General features: G+C 40.3%; 1 protein-coding gene across 2 annotated transcripts in view; it reads right to left on the bottom strand.

The window, feature by feature from the left end:
• The window catches only part of il1rapl2 (interleukin 1 receptor accessory protein-like 2), a 690,042-nt gene that overhangs the window by 359,719 nt on the left and 314,406 nt on the right, over window positions 1–15,917 (bottom strand). The gene's annotated exons all lie outside the window — the stretch shown is intronic.

Consider the following 15,917-nt stretch of genomic DNA (forward strand, 5'->3'; position numbering starts at 1 on the left):
AATCCAAGGACCAACCAAGCAGCCATCAAGGAAAGTGGGGACTATTTGAATGGCTACTACTGTATGTGTCGTGAAGCCTGTGTATGACGTTGACAAATGAAAAAAAAAAAATCCTTCTCCTCTCTCAGTGCCTTGCTCTACCTCTTAGCTAACGTGTGCTCAACATGCCCTGTTTAAAAATCCTTCCCTAGGTGACATCATTTGGGGAAATAACCACTTCCCTCCAGCTGAACCTGCCCTCTAGCAGGTGGTGTCTTTCTGCTCACCGATACCGAGCATCCATATAGATATGGCATGGCTAAAGGCTGATTTATACTCAGAGACGCAGATATGCATCGCCCCTTCCGCAGACACTCTGGTGCATCTCTCCAAAATTGTAGATGACTGCAGACAGTGCCGCAAACAGGAGGCCTCTGATTGGTCAATTCTACATCCCCTCTACTCTATGCATATTTCCTGTTTGGTACCTTACTGGCTTGTTTTGTTTGTATGACCGCCATTGTGGAAAACGACTCGTGAAGTTGGACCAGCTAGAAGAGCGAGGTGCGCGAGAACGCTGGGACCCTTTTTCCACCTGGATCCCCGCTCTTTTTCACCCTCATGTTCCTCTGTTGTCACACAAACTTGCCCTCTCCTCACCGCCTTGGTCGTATCTAGACCCACAGCTAGTTCCTGATTGTCCCTCTAGCGTTGTTGCGTGGAAGAACATAGCGCAGACCACGCTTCAATATTGGGCATACTGTAAATGAAAAATATCTGCGACACACTGCTGCGGGAGGATACTGCCTTCATCTGAGCCCTTAAAGACTGTGAATGGATTTCCTTTTAAATGGAAACCTACCTGCAAAATGTTCTGAGGTCCGTCTGCTTAGCATTTCATAGAGGATTGCTTTCATAATTGCTGCTAGCATAGACTTGCACCAGTCAATCTGCAGTGCTCAGAAATCGGCTGATTTTCACATGATCAGCTACCAGCCGGTTATGATGAAGATAATTAATTTCAAGCACAGGACATTGTGTTGTTGATGTGTTTTTCTTTGAGCGGACAGACATCTGAAGGTAGGATCAGAGGAACTTTCTGGGCAGACAGAGCTTAAATCGAATAGTGGATCAATACCAAAGCTTTATAGGTATGAGCCGTGAATAACTTTTCAAAGTTGGAGTGTTTTCCCTGCAAGCCTGTAAACACATTAGCACTGCAACTAACGTTTTCTGTCATTGGCTTGTTTTTTATGGTGGACAATCTTCTCTGTGCTTCGCTAACAGCCTTTTCTTAACATGATATTTGCAGTAATTCTGATTGTTTCCTTGTCTAAAATTACTTTTCTTAGTAGCAACTCGCTTAGTTCAGCAAACTTCCAGCCACTGGAGTGACCCCTTCCTTCTCCTGGGCGCGCATATTTTTTTTTTACTCTGACTCCACCCTTTCAGTGAATTACAGGGTCTGACCAGTAGAAGGCACTTCTCTTTAGACCTTAATGTCCATAAATCCTGACAGAAAAAATATTTTAGTACAGAGATTAATGTTTAAATAGGAATGGTAGGGGACCAGCCAAGGGCCCATCAAGGAAAGTGTGGTTATTTTGAATGGCTACTATTGTTTGTGTCCAGATGCGTCTGAAGCTTCCGCTGCTCCTGTGGCAGAGAGCAGCTTTGCTTTATTTGCTGTGATCAGTGGGTAAAAAGTAGTTTTAATATATCTTTAACTGCAAAGTCCACCTCAAAACATTGTCTGTGCTCCCAGATCAGCTTCTCTGATTGGTTGATGTGGCTCGTCATCAAGATTACGATCCTGCCTTAAAATTTTATGTTGCTGTCGGACCCCGGCATACCGGTGGTGCGCTGTCACTGGAAATTCCCAGCAGCAGCTGGGGCTTTTCCCCTGCTGTTTGTGGTGGCTGGAAGAAGGTGTTATGGTTTTTCAGGTATGTGGTACAAACTTCAGGCACCAGAATAAAAAAGAGAACATATATTTTCGACATTTTAAGTTAATTCAGGCATTAATAAACTGTTTCAGAGGAGTGATCATAGCGATCTGCACGTCAGGGTCCTGGTCTGATTGTTCCTGTTTTCCTTAGATATCCATTTGTTGTCCTCTGCTGCCCTCTTGTGTCCTCCCTTGCTCTGTTTCTCTGTCCTGCCAAGCACCTGTTGCCAATTTCCTCGTCAGCTCTCTCTGTCCCCTTTAAAAGCCCTCCCTGTTCAGTTCCTGTTTGCTGGATCCTCGTCAAACATCCCGTCTTGCTTCCTGTCTGTTATCTGCCTGCCCTGTCTCGTCTCTCCCTGGCTTCTAGTTTTGATTTACCCCTGATGTCTCCTTGGTTCAGGTTCGTTTGCTGTTTTTCTGTTGGACTCTGATTCCTGCCCCTGTTTCTGTGAACCAGAATAAACAGGCTTTATTCACCTCTGCCTACTGGTCACTGCGTTTGGGTCCTCCACACAAACACCGATCATGACACTGCATCAGCCGTTCTGTGTCTGTCTCCCTGCCAGCTCCCAGATCAGCTTCTCTGATTGGTTGATGTGGTGCGTTGAGCATCAACTATTAAATTTTTCTAACTCAAGCAGCTGCTGCTTGTGAAGCGTGTTGTGCCCTTCAGATGCTCAGAAGCTCATAAGGCGCTGCTTTAGCGGCTCAAGTGTGTCAAGATGCGCAGCTACTGCTCCTCGAGATGCACTGCAGGACCCTTTGCTGCATCTTGATGCGTGTCAACCATTGACTTTGCATGTAAACCAGCTGCTTCTGCTGCTTCAGTCGTTTGTGGTGCGAACGTAGCTTTAGTGTTCAATAAGGCTTGAATGAAAAAAAAGCCACTCTGTGTTATTAAACTTTAAAGTGATAGGAATGAACAGCATCCTCACATTATTAACAAAGAAGGCAAGAAAAAGCCCAACTCAACTATTAACAGCAGCAAAGCAATCAGTGATGCTGCTGTAGAGAAGTCTCTGTGGATGTGTAGTGGGATGTAAAAAAGACATCATTTGCATAAACTGTGGCATGACCTTTCAGACTGCAGTTTGCCACTGAGTCACAAAATAACAAACCATAGCCTGAAGGTAACTGAGAAACTTTAATCAAAGAGACAGATTAGAGTAATAGATACTGATCAAAGTAATTGCTTTACAGCAGGGGTCTTCAATGTTTTCCAGGCCGAGGACCCCAAACTGATGGTGAGATAGAGCAAGGACCCCTTAATTATATATATTGTATGAAATTGTCTTATATTAAACTGGTCACTCTATTACAGATGGAATAATGTAATGAAAGTAATTTCCCCTGGGATTATTAAAGTATTTCTGATTGTGATTCCTGGTTGATGGGACAGGTGTTGTGAATGAAACGGTGTCCAGATTGAAAGAGCTCCTGTGTGTCACTGAATGTGTGCATTGATGACTGAAAGACATCTTCTGCCTCCATTTATCTGTTTATTACAGTGTGTTGAATTCATGTTAACGTTTATTTAAAGATATTTCAATTAGTGAAAAAAGTTGGAGAGGGGAATATAAAAAAAAAAGTCTAATCAACCAAAACTGTTGCGACTCCTTATGCAGTACCATGGGGTCGTGGACCCCCGTTGACCTCTGCTTTACAGTAACATATAACTCTCTAACTCTGGCTACGACACGTGGCAAACATAGCCTCTTTTTTAATGCAAAATAATTGTTCAACCCTTTAGATTAAAGGAAAAACTATAACTACATCAAATAGTTTTAAAATGTCACCTTAAATCTAACATTTTCCACCAACGTTATATAAAACACAATGTGGATTAATTAAGATATTTTAGTTTGCGGTTTCTAGCTGGTTACAAATTCTAGGAATTCTATAAACATCACCAGTTGGTATTTTCTGGGATTTTAAATGTTTTGGCAGTATCTTATAGAGCCACTATCGATTATTCACTGCTGATTGTTTTGAAACATTTGGCATAACTTCATGCTTGCTTCTGGATTCCCTGGAAATATGATTCTGTGATGGCAATGACTGATATTTAGCATAAAGCCCCATACAATTTAGTTTCTTATTAAATATAACATGCCCAAACTTGGACGGCAACATAAATAAACGTAAACAAGATGGAAAAACAAAGCCTTCAGAAACAAACAGACAATAGTTAAAACTTAATTTTTCTCTCCCTTCTTTCTTTTCTCTTTTTTATAATCTTTTTTGTGTTTTTAATGGTTTAAGCTGAAGGGCTGAAGAGTTTTCAGTCTTTCACATAAAAAAACTATCCAGATCAGAATTGATGACCATGATTGCTGCGCTTTGAGCTTTTACTATAATAAATATCTTGACTTTAAAATGTCCATGTCACAACATCCACTCACTTTAATGCCTTTTAGATGTTAGCATCTTATTTCCACCAAATTACACAATATTAGGGCAAAGTTACTTTAACAGACGAGCCGAACGTCAGCGATCAGTGCCTTATTGCTGTTTTTCCTCTTTTCTTGTGACTAGTGCTAAAATGTAACCTTATGCTCATTGCAGTAATGTGTGTTATCTGAATCATCTGTTTTGAGGACAAGATTTTTTTTAATGTACAGAAAATGAAGCGGGTAGTTCCAGTCTGTGTTAAACACACATCCCTGAAAAAGAGAGGTAATGACTTCTTTATTACTATTCTGTTCTTCCCTGGGTGATCATGCGACTGAATTTAATGTCTGTTTGCTCTTCAGATCTGCAAAGTTGGCCATTTCACTGCCAATTTATTGTTGCTGCCCAAGTTTTTCTTAAATACTTTGATGCAACTCAAATGGAAGATTTTCTTTTTCCTACTCTGTTAGTCTGCAAAGATTAAAAGGAAATCCAACATAGTTATTCTGAAAAATAGAGAAAATCACAGCAACATTGGTTGGGTGGAGGGATTTATTTCCAAAACTCCTCAACCAGCAACATTATGGTCAAAATAAACTCTAAAAGATGAAGACATCAAAGCTTTGTGGCCAATCTGTGATCCTTCATTTGCAAAGATTTCATTCTACCAATGCTGCTTTCTCTTTCAAGAATAAGAATATACAATGCAGAAAATAATAAAGGGAAGATGTAAACAACACAATCTAAATTTAATTAAATCAAACTTCTGTGAAATCAAACTATCCACTTTGGAAGCAACGCTGATTGACATCAATTTCACATGCTGTTGTGCAAATGGAATAGACAACTGGTGGAAATTATTGGCAATTAGGAAGACACTCAATAAAGGAGTGGTTCTGCAGGTGGAGACCACAGAATGCTTATCAGTACCTATTAGAGGTGGGCTGATCTATCCTAGGATGGATACTATTGATACCAACGCTGGTATTGATATTGAACAATACTTGTTTAACAAGAGCGATACGTTTTATTCTCTCCCCCATGCACTAACTGCAGGAGATTCACTTAAATCTCCCCGTCTGTGTTACAGCACTTTGCTGTTCCTCATTTCTGGTCACTGTCTTGCATCATCACATGGCTAAGCGGCGCTATCCAATCAGCACTCAGGCTCCGCCTGGCACGCCTACTCAGCTCTTCTCCACTCAACACACAAACAACCATGCTGCTGCTCCTCATACTCGGAGAGAGAGAGAGACACAATCGGAGCAGAAAAACATGGAGAAGAGGGAAAGAAACGCTAGTTGACTATAGTTTATTACCACAAATGAAACAACTGCAAGCTGTGAGGTTTGTAAGAAGCGTAATGCTAGTGAAGTCCTGTTTCTCTGACTGTGACTAACTGGATTTGCATTCTTCATCCTCTGACATGGGAGCTCGTCTGCCTGCTCGGCTTTCCTGGACGGGGCCGGTAGTGCAGCTGGTTGACAGCTGCTTTTTGTGTCTCTGCTTCTGTCTCCTTGAACCCCAGTCAGCCTCAGCAGATGGCCGCTCACACTGAGCCTGGTTCTGCTGGAGGTTCCTTCCTGTTAAAAGGCAGTTTTTCCTCTCCACTGTCGCTACAAGCATGCCTAGTGTGAGAGATTGCATTTGAGTTAATGAGTCGATGCAATCAACTGGTTTTACTTAGATAGAAAACTTTGAACCAATCTGACTGGATGATCTGGTTGGATTGCCTCTGTAAATGTGTTGTGAATTGGCGCCATTTAAAAAGATCTAAAGAGAAGCTTCATCTCCTGGTCAGACCCTGTAATTCAGTAAAAGGGTGGAGACAGAGTAAAAATTTGCACACCCAGGAGAAGGAGAGGGTCACTCCACTGGCTGGAAGTTGGAGGGAATTGGGCTGCCATTCTGCTGGTGTTTGACTGTGAATGGCCATTTTGAATGGCCGCTACTGTAAGTCGCTTAGATAGTGCAGCTAATGAAGGTTGGCAAATCAATGCCAGCTGTGGCAAGAAGGTTAGCTGTGTCTGTGAGCGTAAAGTCCAGAGGCTGGAGGTGCAACCAGGAGACATAAAGGGAGTCATAGCATCAACACTTTGTTATATTGTTGCTTTTTAGGGATACATGCATTTTAAATGTCTTACAAACAATGCTTATTGGTAATTTAAGCTTTTATGTGACACATTACCTTCCTTATCCCTCCTTTATTAAAAAAAAAAAACAGTAAATAAAACATGCCACCCTCTCTCTGTCCCTTATTCTCATCTTTATTGTCATTTATGAAAGTTGGCAAACCAACGCGTCGCTGCTTAAACAACTTCAGTGCTGGTAGCCATTGCTGTCTAATATGTAAAAGTTATGCTGTTCTGAGCTGCTGCATACATAATTCATACATAATAAGTCATTCAGTATTAAACAGGGTCAAACAAACGTTATGCTTTTTTTATGTCTGCCAGTTCTATCCCTTTTTAGGTCCAACTCATTACACTGGAAGCCAAATCTACACTTGATAAGACACATTATGGTTCTGTTTGTACGTTTTAATCACAACTAATATTAAGAAACATTCTGCATACTCTATGTAAATTGTTCATGGCACTAGAAATATTAAGCATATAGTTTATCCTTCAGGGCTTCTGACAGCTGACATGTTTATCCTTACAAATGGATGTAAGCACAAACGGGTCTGGAGCTCTTCTCTCCAGTTGGGCTCATTTTCCTTCCACTTTGTTTTGTCTTTGTTTTTCTAATGTTTGTGGAGAAATGTATGCTGCTTCTGTGCACAGCGTGCTGCAGCAATCACAGGGAAATTTGACAGTGGCAGCTTTTGTGAGGCTCTCTGTGAGTCTAAGGAGAGGTGGAGAATGGTGATGGTGCTGGAACCAATCCCAGCGGAAAAATTGGGTCAGAGGCTTGGAAAATTCTAGAGCGGTCTTCTTCTGTAACAGTCGGACCCAAAAAACAACTAGCAGTAAAGAAAGGCTGTACAAGGGGGGATTTCATGTTTTTGTCAGTATCTGACAATGGAAACATGAATAATTGATTCAATACAAATGATAACTGTTATGGAGGATAACTTAAAGAAGGCGGACACCTGGCAGCAGAACAGACCTGCTAAACTTCATCCTCTACAAACCAGAAGAGATCATTTAAAGTCGTAGGAAAACGGCTGTTCCAACTGTTGCATTTCCGGATTCTCCTGAGTGGTGCACGACTTTACACGACTGAATAAAGTGAATGTGATTGGTCGATTATCAAGAGGACGGGATTGTTGTGGCGGAAGGTTTGCAAGCTATTTGGTTGTGGCCGGTTTGTCGGAAGCATCTTGCTAACCAGTTAGCAACTTAGAAACAACACTGTCAAGGAACGCTATGGACATCAGAAACATGCAAGAGGAGGAGAGTTTAGTGTCGTTTCGCCTCCCAACCAGGAAGCTTTTTCAATTCAAAATTAATTGATCATCAGATCAATCATTTTGAATAGAAAAAGCTTCCTGGATGGGAAGTGAAATGTCTTCAAACTTGGAAAGAAATTCCTGTGGATTGTTTAATTTTATTTTTTGGGGATAAAAAAAAAATCCTGCACAAACTAAAACTGTTCTGCTCCTACTAACTTCTGCCTGAATTCTGCTTCCTCCACCCGCCAACCCCCTTCACAACACATGACAGTCCAGGAATTATTTCATAAATTAACACAAAGTTTAAAAAAGCATTTAATGCATACTTTTTACTAGTCAAAAGTGCAGTTTACAGCTAAATATAATTACGTTTTAACTACTGAAAAATCTACAAATGAAAGTTTTGCGTAGCAATTAGATGCAAAGATAGCTTGCCATAGAGGACACGGACACTTTCGTGTATTGACCATGGCTAACTGACATGAAGCTACACATGCAGAAGAGCATCCCTCGTTTCAGCTCACCTACAGTGTAGTAGATTGGTCTAGGTACCTGATCTGCTTTGGTGGTCAGATCTGACCGGGTCCTGCGTATGCTAGTGACGTTGCGCTACATGATTGGCTGAATGTTGGCACATGATGTAGAACATTGTGGTTGCCCAGACAACGATAATAACATCACGCAGCATCAGAGTGCAGTCAGGAGCATCTGCAGTGTTAAAGTGTCTAATGACCGATGGAGTTTTAACAAAACTGAAAAAAATCTGTTTTTGGTGAAAGAGGTAACTTTTAGTCCATGGTATAAAGGGGGAGAGCTGGGTAGCACTGTAGCTAGCTGTGTTCAGTAGGTAAAAGGTTAGCCTCTTTTAGCGCGGTCAGTTAGCCATATTAAGCTACACTACATTTAACTTTTTGTCAACAACAACCGTTCGTTATCTATAAGTAGAATAACTTGTTTTATTTGTCTAAAATCTCTACGAAAGCCATTTTTTAAGATGTCCCTTGTGTCCTCCTCTGCCCTCAGATCTTAATAAAAAGAAAAAAAATAAGCTGAGACTTTTTTGTCGCCTTGGTAAATGGCAGAGTTTAGTCTTAAAGCTGATTTATACTTTGAAACCAGGTCGTCTGCGTAGATGTCACAATGAAAGCAGATATGCCCCGCCCCTTTCCGCAAACACTCTGCTGCACCTCTCCCAAATTGTAGGTTACCTCAGACAGAAGGCCTCTGATTGGTCAAATTTACATCCGCTCTACATTATGCGTACTTCCTGTTTGGTACCTTACCGGCTTTTTTTGTTTCTATGACGGTCATTGTGGAAAACGACTTGTGAGACCCTTTCTCCACCTGGATCCCTGCTCTTTTTCGCCCTCATGTCGCTCCGTTGTTTGACAGACTTGCCCCCACTTTCTCACCACCGCAGCCGTATCTAGACCAACAGTAAGTTCGTCATTTTCTCCTTTTGCTTTATGGTGTGGAATAACAGCGCAGACTACGCTTCAATTTTGAGCATAAATCAAAAATGTCTGCATCATACCTGCGACAAGCTCACTTTGACACACTGCTGCAGGAGTATAACCAGCCCTTTAGAAGGCAGCACTTTTCTTTAAGACTGACAATGATTGTTTTCTACTTTCAGCTAATTTAGATCGCTGATGAAATGTAAAATGATAGGAAATATAGGTAATAATATGTTGAGACTTCAAAAGAGATTCAATCCTTAAGAAACGAGTGCAATACAGTTTGTCCGAGTGGAGTTGCCATATGTTGAGATCATGAAAAGGGGCGGGGCTCCGAGCAGATGTGGTACCTACTTCAGCTAAAGTAGGAAGGTCTGAGTTATCCATGTTAAGATCACTTTAAACAATCTCACCAGGGACATTCATAGCAAAGACCCAGAAGGCCCATTATCCTGGTCTCTCTGTAAGCTGCTCAACTATCTTCCCCTTAAGACTCATTTAATTTCATCTTCTCGTTACCTTTTCTTTTCCCAATTCCCCCTCCCTATTCTTTTCTATAGCTTTACCACATACCCCGCTCGCTCTTCCTCCGCAGCGCCCAACATGTGTTTTGAAGTGAAACGAGCATGTTTGATGGGGAGCTGAACAGAGGAGCTGGAGGTGTAGAGGAGGGGGACTGTTGGAAGACAGCGGCTCCTATATATAGCGGTGAGCGTGGGTAGATGCTGTATTGACAGGAAAGACACACGTTTTCTATCCGTAGCAAAGCAGGAGGGAAGAAGAGGGATAATGAGCTAGAGAGAGGGTTGAACAGGAGCCATGCAGCGTTGCTTGTGTTGCTTTTTATTTTTGTGTGTGTGTAAGAACAGTAAGAACAGTACATGTCTGAGTTCCAGCAAAGATCCAAATGCTAAAGCTTTGAAAATACAGCAATTCCCTCTTTAAATGATCAGAAAGCTTTATTATGTGCTTCCTTTACAACAGAAATACATTTCCAGAGGTCCAAATGAAACATATTCTTTGGTTAAATAAATTAAAAGCCTTTAAAAAAAACTCCTATTCAATAATGCTTAAAATTTGGGGGATTTTGCTACAGTTTAAGCTTTAGTGAACTTTACTAGGATTCTGGAAAAGATTTACTGTGAAGTCGAAAGAAAATGAAAAATGGTTTTTAGTTCACAAATCAAAATTCTCCCTTTTCTTCTGTCATCTGACAGCAGATCTTTGAATACATTGAATCCCCAGAATTAGTTCAAGAAAATGAGTTGTTCAAAAGATTTACTTCCCTTTAAAGATACTAAGAAATAGAGAGCACGTCTATAAGTGGACAATGATACACCTGAGAAGTCTGATAACTTTTGTTCTGGTCTTTAAATCAAAAGTTTGTTGAAACTTATCAAATCAGTGAAAATATAATACTGAAATAAAAAAGGGTGAAATTCTGATGCTAAACAAATACAACAATTAATGGAACAAGGATGAAAATGATGAAAAATTATTGTTTTACTTATTTTGGAGAAAAACTAATTTTCAGTACAAACAGGGGTTGGCTAGACTGTGGAGTTTAAAGAGGAACTTTTACATTATTTACTTTTATTTGTTTTCATTATTAGATTGATAGTGGAAGATATAAGAAGATATAAGAATAAAATAAAATAAGGTTGACATGTGTGCTACCTAAATAATAAGTAAATAAATAAAAGTACGTCTTTGAACAGGTTTCTCAAGACAGGTGGAGCATTAGACCAGGGACTCATCTCCTGTTTCCAAAATTCATCACAAACTGCTTGAGAAGCTTTTCTACTATGATAACTGGCAATGAAAAAAACATTTCAATAAGATATATTTGTGTTTGAGAAGTGTTTGTTCAGATAAACACCGATTCTGAACTGTATAGGCCAACATAGTAGCTTTGTGACAGTCAGTCTGACCTCTAGTTCTTCTTTTTTCCACTGATCACTCAGGCAGTCCTTGTGCTGGGCTGCTTGGTAATGTCAAGATGGGGAAAACATCTCCATTTTATCCTAGTTTGGTGTTATAGAGGGTTGTTTATGTTGGTAGTCTGTTCGTGCTAAGCTAACATTATGTTCTGGAGGTTGCAGCTGTAAGTGTGAACATTGGCACCATTGGAAGAATGTTTCACCAGTTGAATATACTGAACAAGCATTTGGATGGCATTAACAATGAGCATCATTGCTGGAATTTCGATAGATGGATGGATGGATGGATGGATGGATGGATGGATGGATGGATGGATGGATGGATGGATGGATGGATGGATGGATGGATGGATGGTTGGATGGATGGATGGATGGATGGATGGATGGATGGATGGATGGATGGATGGATGGATGGATGGATAGATAGATAGATAGATAGATAGATAGATAGATAGATAGATAGATAGATAGATAGATAGTTTGTTAATGGAAGACATCCAGCTAATGCTGACATGACTAATCTTTTATGAGCCAGTTTTTAAGATGCTTTTTTCAACAGTCTATGTTGTATCTAAGAAAAAAGCTACTTTAAAAACATTTTGTTCATTAATACTTTAAGTTTCTATTTCCAAATGTGTTCTTTTCTTTAAATAATGATGGAACAGCATTCACTCCATACATATCTACAATTACGTATATAGTCTTTTATAAGGTAACGCTCAGTTTAAAGTTTGTTTGAACTTCTGCACAAATAAGCCATTTCCAATTATAAGTGTTTATAGGACATAAAAGAAGCAGAGCAGCTGGTGGAGGGGTTGGAGTATTTTACGCAGTGAAGCAGTTGCCCCCACCTCCCTGAAGATCCACTCCTATGCCACTGTTAGATTTGCATTAGTTAAAACCAATGGAAATCCTCTCTATTTGCAGTTAAAGATTTCTTTAGACGTTTAAATCAGACAGAATCAGCTGCTTTAATGAGGTGCTGCTCACAGAGGGAAAGAAGAAAATAGGCCAGTGAATGGAGAGCCTTTCTCTTTCTGTTCCCCAAGGCTTTGACAGTCCGCTGAAGCCAAGCAAAACTGGACAGCCAACCACAGGCTGTCCTGTGGTGTCTGGCAACACCACGCTGCCAGAGGATTCTTTATGTCTTCATGGTGGAGGCCTCCAAAGGTCGGGTTGGTTCCAGGATCCCAGGGATACTCAATCAGATTGGGTGCCTGGACCGTTTGCAGTTCTCAGCGTTCTGACGCAAACAGAAAGCTTTGTTGGAGGCATCCATTTCCAGTTACACCCACATGAATCCAATCACAAAAGCATTTCTTCCACCATTGTGTTAAAACTGAAGCTTAATGTTGTGACTAATCGATATATCTGCACTTATTACAGCATCCAACAAAACAACCTCCTGTGATTATTGTTGCAAATAATTACCACTGCAGGTGAAGAACGCCTCCTTTTAAAAGAATGACATTTAAAAGTTGCATTTTGTTTATTCATTATCGTCTGCTAATAATGTCTGAAAGGAGCAGCAGCGTGTTTGATTGACATGCTAGCGTTCCCTGCCTTCACGCTCTACTGGTTTCACTCCTCCTAAAGATAATATATTAAGGTTATTGGTAAAATACATGAAATACCTGCTCATGTTTCTGCTGCAGATTGAACAAATACCTTAAAACACTCCAACAACAGTGCCAGGAAACAGCTACAGATCTCTTTTTGATCAACTTTCTGCTACTTCAGGACATCGATAAATTGCTATGATGGAGCAAAGATGGAAGAAAATATAAAAGCTGAAAAAGATTGAAAATCTAAAGTTAAAACTTTAAAAATGTTTTTTGAAAAATTCAAAATTTGTAAAAAGTTTTAGAAATTTTTTTTGTTGAGAAATTATATTTAGACTTTATTTTGTCATTTTGTATAAACAAGTGTAAACAAAGAATTTCATTAAGAACAGCTCAAGTGCAGCCTTGATAAAGGTAAGCAGCAGTGATAAAAAAAAAAAAAACATTGTGATGAAAAACAGTAATGTAAACATATGACTGTATAGTTACAGTTCTAACATTGAGTTTATTTTTTTTATTATTATTATTTTAAACAAACAAAATAGAAAAGAAAACTGAAAAATATTAAAATTACCATTTGCATGTTTCCAAGCGATACAAGGTCATGTCTATATAAAGACTCGAACTCACTGCGGATCCAGACATTTGAATTGAGAAAGCTTCCTGGAGAGGTGGCGAAACGTCTTCAAATCTTGGAAACCAACTCCAGTGGATATTTTTTGAATTTTTACGGAATGACTATGACCTGGATGACTGGGAACCTTCATCAGCATTAAAATTAAAAAAAATAATTCTGGGAGTACAGTAAAGTTACTTTCCAAAAGTATTTTGATATTTTTCAAAGTGACATTTCTTATTTTTTGTATTTTTTTAAAGCACTAGTGGCTTGTTTTTATGACAGATGTGAGAGAGGGGGAGAGACATGCGGCAAAGGACCACAGGTCAGATTCGAACCCGAGTCCGTGGCATCGAGGACTAAGGCCTCCTAACATGGATCGTGTGCACTAACCACTGCGCCGCTGATGCACGCCCCAAAGCAACATTTCTGAATTGCATTTTTTTTTTTTTTTTTTTCCATTTACATAACATGTTATTTGTTAGCAACAATTATAAAACCCCTCCATACCTGTGCGGCACTGAATTGTTTTTCTACTGGACTATTTCATATAAATCAACTTGCCTTGCCTTTTACTAGATGCACCAGAAGCCCCAGCACTTAGAATCTGCCAGTTTGCGCCGCCTCCTGCTGTGCCTCTGCAGACATGCCGGCTGCTAGCTCCACCTGGTCTCTGATGCTCCCAATCTTCACCTACCCAGTTTTCTCTGCCTTACATTCCATAGCATTCGGTCATGCACCTACATTGGCATGGCTGATTAGCATGCTGCTTGAATGCATCAGTTACTTTGCTTAATAAAGAACTGCATCTTGTTGCATCCGTGTCTCCAGCTGCTTTCGTTGTGGCTAAAGGGGCTAGCCGTAACACTATAAAGAAAACTTCTTTGACATTATCGTCTAGCACTGCTCACACAGCTGGATCTTGTACGGCTTGAGAAGCTTTAGTTAATGAGTACGCTTCTCTCCGGCTGTATCAGTAGGGTGATAAGGAGTGAAGATGGTTACTTTAATGAACTATTGGAGGCATCTTGAAAGACTTCAACCCTTTTGGCTGAACCAGTGCATTTGTGAAAAAGGCCATTAATTACCAGTCCTGTTCCCGAGGGCCCGCTGTCCTGTAGGGTTTCGATGAGTTCCTGCTCCAGTGCCCCAGATTCAAATGACTGCATCACCTCAGTATGCCATTAAGTCCAGCAGGAGGCTCCTAATGACCCAGTCAATTACATTAGGTGAAGATCGGCGTTGGGGGGCCGCTGAGAAAAGCCACAAACAGTTATTAGAGAGTTTTCTCCCTCCATTCTTTTTCACACTTTCCTTTTACCTCGTCTTCACTTCGGACTCGGCAGGCAACAGGAAATATGAGGAGTATCGGTTGTGTTAAATGTTTGTCTTTTGTCACTTGTTTGTATCTGGTGGCAACAACTCAGCACAATGCCTCTTTCCAGTGAATGCACAATCAATGCATTGCTCCTGTGGGACCAGTCATGGTTATTAGGTGATCAATACTTCTACTCCTACTAAAGTTATTTCAAAATCAATACCATATTCAGACCACAGCTATGAGCCAATCTATACCATTAATAATCCAATCAACTAGACTATGATCACTGGAGATGGGAAGAGTTACAGAGCAGTGTTGCATTAACTTGATCGGTGAAGAATAATGAAAAGTAAAGTAATACATGCAAACGTATTTATTTCCCATTCATGCCGCAACTACAAACTTCTGAGTTTTTGTTGGGCCAAAAGTAGCAGCTGACCATCAATAAAACACCATCTAAGCATTGTTATCGAGCTAGTAGAGGTTGAATGAGACTTGATTGGTGTCTGCGGTTTTATCAACAAGGTCAACCTGATACCATTGCCTATTTTACCCATCAATTGATGTTTTTATGATAATATTAAAGCATGTAGGACATTTATTTTCCTTTCTTTAATTAATATCCAGTCCAAACAAGCTGAACAGAGAGCCCTCATTAACCCATTCAGTAAACGTTTGTTTATCTCTTTGGTCCCAGTAAAAACATAAAAGTATATAAATAAGGAAATTTAATGATTGAAATGATGAAACAAACAACCTGCCGTTGCCTGAACGCATCATCTTCTTGTGGGTCATTTGATGTCTAAAGCTGGATTCTGGGTTGGTTTGGGACTTTTGCTTTAGTTAGACTACTTCTCATCACTTCTCAAATCCACACTGCGCCACCACACTAGAGACTGGAATTAGAGCCAAAACGTACTAATCTGGGATCATTTCTCTAAATGAGGTGATGAAAGTCTGCAAGATAAGGGTCCAATAAGGTAGACATTCGCTCTTATATCTAAAAAAAATTTAAATAAAAAAGTTTGTCTTGAATGGAAACAAAACGATTTATAGATGGAAGTTTAAAGCCTGTCAACAGTCTGTTCAGTCAACATTCGACTGGTTACAGCCTGCTAACAGTCTGTTAAGCCACCATCCACCGAGTTAAAGCCTGTCAACAGTCTGTTCAGCCACGATCCACCGGGTTAAAGCCTGTCAACAGTCTGTTCAGCCACCATCCACCGGGTTACAGCCTACCACCAGTCTGTTCAGCCTCCATCCAGTCGGTTGTTAAGCCTCCATCAAGTCGGTTACAGCCTACCAC

The sequence above is a fragment of the Cyprinodon tularosa genome, unplaced genomic scaffold, assembly GCF_016077235.1.
Source record: "Cyprinodon tularosa strain WSP-4 unplaced genomic scaffold, ASM1607723v1 ctg363, whole genome shotgun sequence".
In the NCBI taxonomy this organism is placed as follows: domain Eukaryota; kingdom Metazoa; phylum Chordata; class Actinopteri; order Cyprinodontiformes; family Cyprinodontidae; genus Cyprinodon; species Cyprinodon tularosa.